The sequence below is a fragment of the Plectrocnemia conspersa genome, unplaced genomic scaffold (genome assembly GCF_051122295.1).
Source record: "Plectrocnemia conspersa isolate PC_06_02 unplaced genomic scaffold, ASM5112229v1 ptg000013l, whole genome shotgun sequence".
NCBI classification, from domain to species: Eukaryota; Metazoa; Arthropoda; class Insecta; order Trichoptera; family Polycentropodidae; genus Plectrocnemia; species Plectrocnemia conspersa.
In genome coordinates this window covers 20,949,769-20,960,869 of record NW_028277177.1, presented here as the reverse complement: position 1 = coordinate 20,960,869, position 11,101 = coordinate 20,949,769, and the positions used below count along the sequence as shown (strand labels likewise).

General features: G+C 25.3%; 1 non-coding gene across 1 annotated transcript; it reads left to right on the top strand.

The window, feature by feature from the left end:
• The first annotated feature begins 433 nt into the window (after positions 1-433).
• On the top strand, positions 434-505 carry TRNAM-CAU (transfer RNA methionine (anticodon CAU)). The gene has a single exon. It is a non-coding gene; the product is annotated as a tRNA-Met (tRNA).
• The last annotated feature ends 10,596 nt before the right edge of the window (positions 506-11,101 follow it).

The following is an 11,101-nucleotide window of genomic DNA, read 5'->3' as shown; positions in this document are numbered from 1 at the left end:
TTTATCATTTAATATCTAAGTTTTAAATCTAACTTTAAATAATATATAATATTTTCTTATGAAAATATTTAGCTAAGTTATAAACCTATTTTCAAATGAATTGAAAATGATAAGTAGTTTTTTATAAATTGAGCCAATAATGTCTAACTTCAACAATTAAATTTAAAAATAGATTTTAAAAAAATCAGAACGAATCAAAAATAATATTTAAAACCCAAGAAGTTGAGGGGTCTGATATTCCTACAATCGTTAGCTAGTATAATATAATTTGTCTATTCCTAATTATTTGAAAACATCTACATTACATATTTTATATGTGCTATATATGACAATACCTGTTTTATATGTGTTATATAATACTTGTTTTATAGGTGTTATATAAAAATAACTGACAACTTTGATAGAGATTTTAGTAAATAGTGTCTCCGCTATAAGCAGAGTGGCGCAGCGGAAGCGTGCTGGGCCCATAACCCAGAGGTCCGTGGATCGAAACCACGTTCTGCTATTCTTTTTATTTTTATGTACTGAATGTATTTAATTATATATGCATATATATTAATTTTTAGTATTTTAACGTATTTATATTACATCATTTTGTAGATATATTATCAAAAATATGACTTAGAATCAATATAGTTATTTTCGATAGTTTGTTTTAATTTTTTTATGGAAATAAACTAGTTGTCTTAAAGGTCATCATTTTTTCTTTTTTTCAATCGAAAACATCGAATGACGTATTAAATTATATATATCGAATTAATCTTGTATTAATAGCTTAAAACCAAGCTTATATATATATATATATATATATATATATATATATATATATATATATATATATATATATATATATATATATATATATATATATATATATATATATATATATATATATATATATATATATATATATATATATATATATATATATATATATATATATATATATATAACATATTTTCATAGTAAATGAAGCTGAAAATAATAATAAAATAATAACACGTTTTAATAATTAGCGTCCATTAGCCACCGCAATTGGTCGTACTCTTAGTAATATATTTTAACTCTCAATAATCTCTGCTCTTTTGTATATATTTTAACAATGAGCAATTGTATATAATTAAATAATTGTAATCCATTTAATGATACCAATTTCCAGCTCATTAAGAAAGAAGTATAAATGAGCAATAAAAGAAACTCATGCCGTATATTTAGAATATAAATTAGATTTGAACAATGCTGCACTAATTCAACGGAATGAATATGAATGAACGTTAATAAAAGGATAGACATGCTTAGCTTTTTTTCCTCTTTAAACATATTGTCTGGTTCACAAATTATAAGATTTCATTGTACAATAGATCTAAGTGAGGCTAAATTGGGTATTTAGTTTTTATCTCATATTAAAATTAATGTTAATATAAAAATATAATAGATATCATATAGTTAGTTGAAGTTATTTTACTAGTGGTTGTGAATATATAAACAAAATTCTGTAATTAATGCACGATATTTATACAGTATACTGTCGAATATTTAGGTTGGGGAGGAAGGGCACTGATAATTGAAAAATACAGATAATCTAAGCAATTATTTTTTATTCAATTTTAAAATAAGTCTGATATATTTAATCTGCAGATTATATTTTTTTTTATTAAGTAAGACAATCTGTAATTTTCGTTTGCTTTTTAAAATCTCTCAATTGTATTTGAATATCAGTACGATTTTTTTTAAAAGCTATTATATCGTTATATTCGTCAAAGTCGAAATATTAGACAGAAAGTAATAAATCACGGTTTTAACACTTTTGGTTTAAACCGACTGTAATAATACTACTTAATGGAAACAACTCTGTACTGCGCACTTTTACTCACTGCGTACTTTGCCCAATTCTATAGCGTTTTGTATGTATTTACTAAAAATATATAACTAATTGTATATTCCAAACACGTTTACTAGCCTGCTTGTGAAAAAGTAACGTTTTTTTTTCTATCATGTATCACTATTGCAATTTCGTGTCGATAAAACCCAACACTCTTGCAATGATTGGTCATACAACTCTGGCTCTTTTATGGTTGTATGGAGTGTGTTTTATTGTGATTTATTTTCGCCAATCGAAGCTCTCTACCGCACGTGTGTTTTCACAAAGTTTATTCAATACTTTACGGCGTTTGACAGGCGCTTTTGACACTAACGACCCTAAGGTCTATACCTTTTGACCTCTGAACTCGATGGCGGCTGTTAAAAATTTAAATGCCACTTGTACACACACAATGTTACGGGAAAGTTTCATAATTCATTTTTATGTGGAATATGGCCGCGTTAATTTTTATCGTCCATTATTCAATTTCACAGAATACATAAATCATACACAGGAATGTATATTTTTATTATTTTTATTAAAATTCAAAGTGTTTCATATATCCCTTATGATTAATTGATGAATTTTAAAGTAGTAAAGCAAACGAGATAATATGTATCAATTCGTTATTGTATCTTGAGTCTTCATATACATTAAAAGACTAGAAACAAATGTTTATATTTTAGATAAAGATGATTAATACATTTTTAAAATAGGAATATTATTTTGCGCTTAGTTTTAGCACAATGAGACGATGTGTGGAATTTTAAAATAATAAAATAATGAAACATTTTCAGAGCATGTTTTTCTTATTTTTATTGAAAATATTATAGTCACGCGACCGATTAACGATTGGCTATATCATAAGCGTTCCACTATAAAATGAAGACAATAATCCTCTTGTCGATTTGTTCACAATGACATATGCAGCAAGAAAGCTGGCTCATTTCCCTCTTACCAAACAAGGTCTGTCTTTGTAAAGGTACATTGGCTGTCAAGCCACTAGTGAAAATCCCAATGTCTAGTTGCAAAGTAAGGTGAAATCGAGGTGTGCTCGTGACAAGGGATATGTCAAATTTGAGCTTAAAGCTCGGGAAAATGTGCTATTTGAAAAATAAATAACATAACCCTTTCGGAAATACGTATCTAAAGATAGCAAATAAATTATTATGTGTACGATTTTTAGAACGTGTAGATTAAAAAATAATATAATATATATAAAAATTAATAAATGCTTTAACAAAGTAATTTTTATGATTTTTATACTTCCTGTATTAATTTATTACCAGAACATGTTCGAGAATCACGATCGCGTCCTCTTCTTGTGCTTGTTAAAGCCAGGACGACATATAAAAAATCGTATGTTCTTTACAAGCGCATACCTTACATTGAAGTTTTTTAAAAAGTTATTTACATTTAAGAATATTTATACCCACGTGCATAAATAAGCCACTCATAAAATTATGTGTTTAATTCAGACATCTAATAGACCAAACGCATAAGTGCAAGTCTCACAAAGAATGTTAATTCAACTACGTTGACGATTAAAATAACGACTATGTTAGAGTCGCAATCAGATTTTAAAAAAAAAGGGGGGACAAAACATTTGACCGACTGTGAATACGATAAAGCATCCCTTTGTATTTGTCAACTCACCAACTGGCCTTTGTTTATGGTCCATTTGAAAGATGCATGCATTTACCTAATGTCAGTTTATCCTATATATTCATTATAAGGATTATAATATTACATTTCATGCTAGTATTTATAAAAAAGTTATGATAGTAAAATATAATAAAAAGTATTGACAGGAAATATTTTGATTAGCTATTAAGTGAAAAAATTGTGAAGATTATAAAAAAAATAATGTTACTTTTCTAGTTTCTTTAGAAAGTTTATCATTACTTAGAAAACATGTTTTTATTACAATAATAACAATTTATCTTATTATATTGAATATATTTTATAATCTAAATATGTAAGATTAAATAATTCTTAATTGTAATAATGATAAATAAGTAGTTTATATATAATAGTAATATTTTATTATCAGCTATTATGAATATTTTGGATTTTATGTCTATAGATATATTTTTTTGTAAATTATGTTATTATCAGCTATTTAGAATATCTTGGATTTTATAAGTTAATAGATAGTTTTTTTGCTAAATTAGGTTATAATGTATTTTATTTTAAATTAATTTGCTTATAAATAATATTATATTTAGTTTTTTATTAAATTGTACTTTTGATTCAATTTTTATTTATTATCTTTACATTTTTTTTCTCTACATTATCTTAAAATGCCTGCTTCATTACTTATTTATTTATTTATAAATTTGGGAAAATTATTTATTTATTTACGTATAGATATAAGTTTCAAATTTTTATCTTCCATATGTTTTGAAAATATTCTAAATTATCTAAAATTATATATAATTTCTTATAAGAGCAATATTTTTTTTATTTTTTTCTCTCATACTAATTAAATATAATATTTTATATTTATAACCTTTAGGGATGTTGCTATTTACAAATATAAATACTTGAAGAAACTTTAGAGGACCAATAGCCGGTGCATCTAATATTATTGTCCTGAGTTATTTTCTTCATCTTTTAACAGGTCCTAGAAGTGTTCCACTAATCTTTGATGTCTTTGGTTTTTCAGTTATAATGGCTTCTTCTTTATCATTATACATAGAGTTCCTTGGTTTAAACTCTCTCCAAAGCTGGTCAACATTACGGTAAAAGAATCTACTGTTATTGATTTTTCGGAGTTGTCTCGTTCAGTGTGTGTTTTTCGCTTTGATATTTTTTCTCCTTATGGATTCTGTTTTTCTCTCTGCGTAGTTTTTTTTACAGTTTTTAACAAATGCTCTTCTGTGCATTATTATATATGCCAGGTTTTTAACTCTGATTACTTCTTGCTTTCTGTTCCCAACCAGTTCTTGTTTATATTTAATTAAGAAATTTTCTGCCGCTGTCATGCTTAGAGTAATTCAAATATGCTTCAAATTCTTTTTGTGTAGCATTTTTTTCGTTGTTACGCAAGTCCTCTTTTATTTTTTGTTTATACTGTACTGTTACGTCTTTATTTTTATTTTAGATGTTATATTTTCGTATAAGCGTTGATTAATCCTTTTTGGAATCGGATAAACGAGCACTCAGTTTTGTATAGGTTAAGTAATGGTCCAAATCCACATTAGCTCCACAGCAAGTTGCAAATACAAATAAAAACATAATTGTTTCGCTTATAAAGATTTTGACAGTGTCAAGATAGAGAAATAAATATACTATAAATAATCAAAACTATAAATATTTACTTTAGTTATATATACCTAAAAGGATATTATTCTGTTAATAATTTAATTAAAAAAAAATCTATGTAATTAGATTCTTCGTAAGTAATTTAAAAAGTAGAAAAAGAGTCAGTTTTATTTGTGACAATATTTTTTTTTGACATTGGTCTTGGGGTGAAATAACACATGGAAAAAATTACATGTGATAAAATATAAAAAAACTTGCTTTTTTTCTCGTTTATTTTTAACAAGTAACCGTAATTTTATATTATTTTTTTAATATATTATTTTGATTTTTAGGAATGGTAATCAAATCATTTATGATTTTTGATGTATACATTTAAAATTTTTTACATGGGTGATATGTCGGATTGAACTTAATTGGTTTAGTTTGCTCCACTTTAATAACGAAAAGTTTTAAATCATTAGGCTATTTATAAACCTTCATATATTTATATTTGATTATTTTTTAGTTGCGAGTATAATCTCAATGTCCGCAATGGTGCTCAAAAATTTTTATTTTACAACCAGATGGTTGTTGATGTTCGAATCAACTTCGAAAGATGTGTGATTCATATTTTATGTATGTATTGGGTAAATTATGTTCCTTTTCTTGGTACTTATTATTTACTGTGTAATGTTTTATTTCAATCTATGCGCGACATTGTAGTGTCATAAAATCAAAATAAGTTTTCATATTTCACAAGAATGGATTTACTACGTGACGCGTGTATAATTTAGCCTATTTTATAACTTTACACTTTATAACAAGTTTTTTTATATTTCTTAAGCACTTTGCATTAAATATACATTGTCACTTTGTAGTAAAAAGTTCACAAAAAATACCAAGATTTCCGCTTGTCAATGCGAAAACGTAGTAATAAAACGCATGCTTTTTATTTTTTTTTTACATTCCCCAATTCTTTGCTAGCTTCGCAGTTTCTTTTACGTATTCGCAATTTTATGCACGTACAAGGCGGTGAAAAGCTCTACAATGTATTCGAAAGTATCGTCTACAACTACATCGACGTAGTGATAATCTGGTCTCAAAAAATAAGTTTTGCTTTTCTACGAGAATATAATTCCAGAATGCAATTCTATAGTAGTGCTCGGAAGCTAAATCGTAAACAAAAGTTTAATCAAGTCACTGCAAGGCGTAGACTATTATTTCTTTCAGTTGCGAAAACTAAAAGTACCACTAAACTAAGACAATACCGCTGAACAACGTGGTTGAGGTCATAATTTACCTTTTAATGAATAAATTATACAAACTGTAGGCTTCAACGCTTGCAATACCTAATAATTACAATGTTTAATTACAGCACAATTAGTGTATGTATTATGAAAGTTAAATAAGGATATGTTATACGGCGTAATGAAATACTAACATTGAGATATAAGCAAGATAATATTATTTTATGCGAATTACTAAGTGGCACAATGGTTTTGTGGATGCAGTCAAAAGGAAGTAGATAAAAACTTTTTTCATTACAATGTAAAGTAATTTAAGATTGACTTTAATTTAGTTAATTAAATAACCGAAACTTTAATTTAAATTTAATTTACAATTATTTAAATTTGATAAATAAATATCAATATACAGCTTAAAGCTTAGCTATAAATAAATGTAATAAAATAAGTATAATATATTATATCATATATTGTCAAAAAAAAAGTTTTTAAATACTATAAGCATTACACAAAGTTTTTTGGGTTACAATCCACTTTTATGTTTTATTTATTCTTACATTTTAGTATAAAGTATAATGCATAAGAATAAGATAATGGAAAAATATGAAGGAAAGCCATTATCGTAAATATTTATGAAGCACATTTTTAACAACGTCCTTCTCATAGATCGACGCCTTCCTAGGAACTTTTACTAGAATGTTGAGCAATACATAAATATAATCGAAATTGTTCTGTGCACTTTGAGATTCCTTTATTGTTATTTCCCATTGTTGGACGAAAATCTCTCCATTCGTATGCAAGTTGGCAATCTCTGGTGGGAAAAATCTCAGCGTTGAATCCTTATTTATCCTAATGCCAAAAAAGAATAATCTAGCAATGCCGAAACATGGAAATTGTGTAGAAAGGGCGAATTTTTAAAGCACCGTCATCGACCCGCAGAGATATGATAACTCCATAAGATTTTCAGTGCTCAAGGATAAGGAATTCAAATTAAGCCCTGGTGTACGCTACGATAAGGAGTAAAAAAAACGTTCGGTGTCACGTAAAAAAATATTATACTAGATTATGCCATCAGCGGTGGAGTGTGGGTGTTTTTAAATATTTTAAAATATATTTTTATCTTCGTGTAAAATATCAGCTAAGACCACCTGTTATCATTTTAAGATATTTATATATATGATAAATGTTCTATAAGAAAACAAAAATAAATAATATTTGGAGTAATATACGAATTATATTTATATAATAAATATATTAAGTCTCGTGAAACGTTAATTATAGAGAATTAGGGTTCGATCAAACAGATACGACATGTGTCAAGACTCAAAGTTGTTACAGTGACGATATTTACCTTATATACCTTACATGTGTCGGTTAATAATATGACGCACTTAGGCACAACACGACAGCATGGTTGTAATGAAAACGATGCTACGTTCTTTGACTTTATAGAAACGTGCTAAAATAATTTTTAATTTGATATTATCTATATATCACAGCCAAAATAGTGTAGTAGGGATAAGAGTTTATTTTATTAAACCTGTTTATTCATAAACGAATTATCTAGTACACGTAGTTCCATATGATTCACCAAATTGTGACGTCACATTGTTTAAAAAATATTGCAATATTTAAAAAAATCAACCAAACACAAACCATAGTTTTAAAAACTATAGTTTGTTTTAGAACTTATCGATACATAGATTACCGTATTTCTTATAAGTTAAGCTAATTAATACTATGCATGTTACAATGAATGTGTATTACCAGTGATGATATATTTTCACTTAAATATCAATAAAATTATATTGAAATACATTTTTTTACTGGTTATATTTCTGCTAGTAAAAATATAATTTCACTGATGGGTACTTTTGAAATTATATGCTACGTCTATTTGCGTGGTTTATTAAAAAAATATTAAGTAACAAATATTAAATATATGTTATTTAAGTTGACTAGCAGAGTAGTGCTTATTTTCGATATTTTTTTTCTGAACCAATACATGGACGTTAAGATTTTATCGATGTGCTTTAAAATGTAAATTATAAAACTGACTGGTCCACCGTCACCTTGATAAATTTTGTTTCAAAAAATTGTAGGGGCAAAATGCTCAAACCCAAACCGAATTATCCAAACCCAGTTTGCCCTAATGAAAGTTTTGAAACTTTCATTAGGTCATGTTGGGTTTAGGTAATAATTGTAGGTTAGGATTATGTTCAAATAGTAAATAGACGTTTCATAACTATAAAATTAAGTTGCATGAACATTATAGAGCATCATATAATTTTATCAGCGCCTATAAGTTAAATGATTTTTTTGCTAGTATAAATACATACTATATATTTACTAAGGAAAATATGTTTGAATATGATTTTATTAAAACATAAGTAAAAATATAACTTCAATATAGTAATTAGTACACAATTACTGTGTCATATATAAAATGAAAAAACCTCAATGGAGTACTGGTATTATACGGAAAATTGAGCGTTCATAATTTTAGAAAACAACACAGTTACTGAATCTGGTATCAGATAGTCGAGGGTCTTATATTTTTGTAATTTTTAAAATACCTGATATTCCACACATTATTAAAGTTTTTTTTAGTAAAAGGGTCCGTACTCTTTTTCATTATAAAATTAGCGTATGCTCCAGCAAACCATTATGTTTATGTGTCGTAGGGTGATCTTAAATTTATTACCCAGAAAATATTTTTAATTATTATTTTAAATATTTTACATTATTACATATTATTACAAATAGTTTAATCCTGTTTTAAATGGTGAAATATACCCAAAAAATAATTATGCATAAATTTATTTTATTTTATTAATTTATTAAGCTATTATAGCTAATATTTATACTAAGCAAATTTTAACTAAAAATACATATAATATAATATATATAATACATAACAAACACTAAATAAAAATAGATATTATAATTTATTTCTTAATGCTCGAAGGTGTTTCATTATTCTATTTAAAAAACCCGCTTCATTTTTATTTTTGCGGATTGTCCTAGGAATATTATCACATAAATGCACACCTCCGTACATAATTCCCCTGGCCGTACTCATTTTCTTGAATACATACTAAATAAAATACTCTGCTAACAATAAATTTAAAACATCGTTTTACCTAATTTAATAAACATCAAATATTGTTGTAAAATAATTAAAATGGGGTTCTTTAATACTATGGTAAATTATTTTGTTTTGTATTTAAACTGAACATATTTTTCATTCTGCATAATATACCTATTTTCTACTATTTTTTTTATTTATAATTACTCCTAAATATTTTATATTATCAATAATTTCTATAATATAGTTATATTTATAATATTATCTGAAATATTTTTATAATTAATAAACATACATTTAGTTATATTCTCATTTAGTTTAAGTACATTATTTTTTAACTATATTTCTATTATATATAATTTATAATTTAAATTTTCCACAACTTCTTTAACAGTATCGCCAATGCAAACAGGCGTATTTTAAATTTTCTTATATTATTAATTATATCATTACATAAACAGGAATGGTCCCAATTTAAATCACTGTGGTACACCTTGAGATATTATTTTCTCTTTGGAGTACGCATAATTTTTTTTTAAATAATTTTTTAACCGTTTTTAAACTATTATATTTTACAAATTTCCTCTAATTTCCTTAATATTATTTTTCTGTCTATTGTTAGAAGGCTCTCTTGAAATTCTATAAAACTGCTCCAATGATTTGTTTAATACATATTAAATATTATAAAGATTATTTTCTATACGAATTACTCATATATTTACAAATATAAACATAAAATTATATATGTATCTTATATTTGTATAAATATATTTTAGTAATTATTATAAAAAAATCTCCGTTTCCATAAAAATATATATATATATATATATATATATATATATATATATATATATATATATATATATATATATATATATATATATATATATTTATATTATATATGCGGCAAACTATTTTATATTCATACATATATCTAAAACAATTTAATTTTAACGTTGTTTTGCAAAAATTGACCGATTTTTTTTAACGTCAAAAACAGACTACGAAACAAGACAAGACAAGTAAAAAACAGGTTGCTTTTTATAACTTAAAGGATATTGTTGCTCTTTTAAATTTTTCACTTTACTTAGGGGAAAAATTTGTTGTGTTTTTTTGCGCTACAATATAATATGATTTTAACAACAAATTAGTCTATTTGTTTTTTGTATAAGTTAAAATAAAGCGTATCATATCAAAGGTCACTGAAATAATCTAAGAATAATATTGGTACACTTTCAAGATATTCAAATGTCTTTACAACAAAAGTTTCACGACTTTTAAATACCATCGTAAAAGTAGAAAATGTAAACATTACACAATTTAATTTACAACTTACTATCGCAAAATTGAATAAGCTGTAGACTTTATTTTAATCCTTAACATTTTTTTTACCTTTTTATAAACATTTTGATTTTTATTTAATTTAAATAAAAATTGTGATATTAAGTCCGTTGGATTCAGTAACTTCTTAACTTACGTGATTAATTGCTTTTGAAGGTTTACGTGTAAGTCAAATAATTATTGAAGAAAATTTAAAATTAAACATTTTACGATATATGTACTAAAGTTATAAAGGATAGCTGATAATAAAAATAAATTCATGTAAGAAAATGAAATGTAAAATAAATTGCTATTTTTTAAATAAACTACTCATTGAAATAT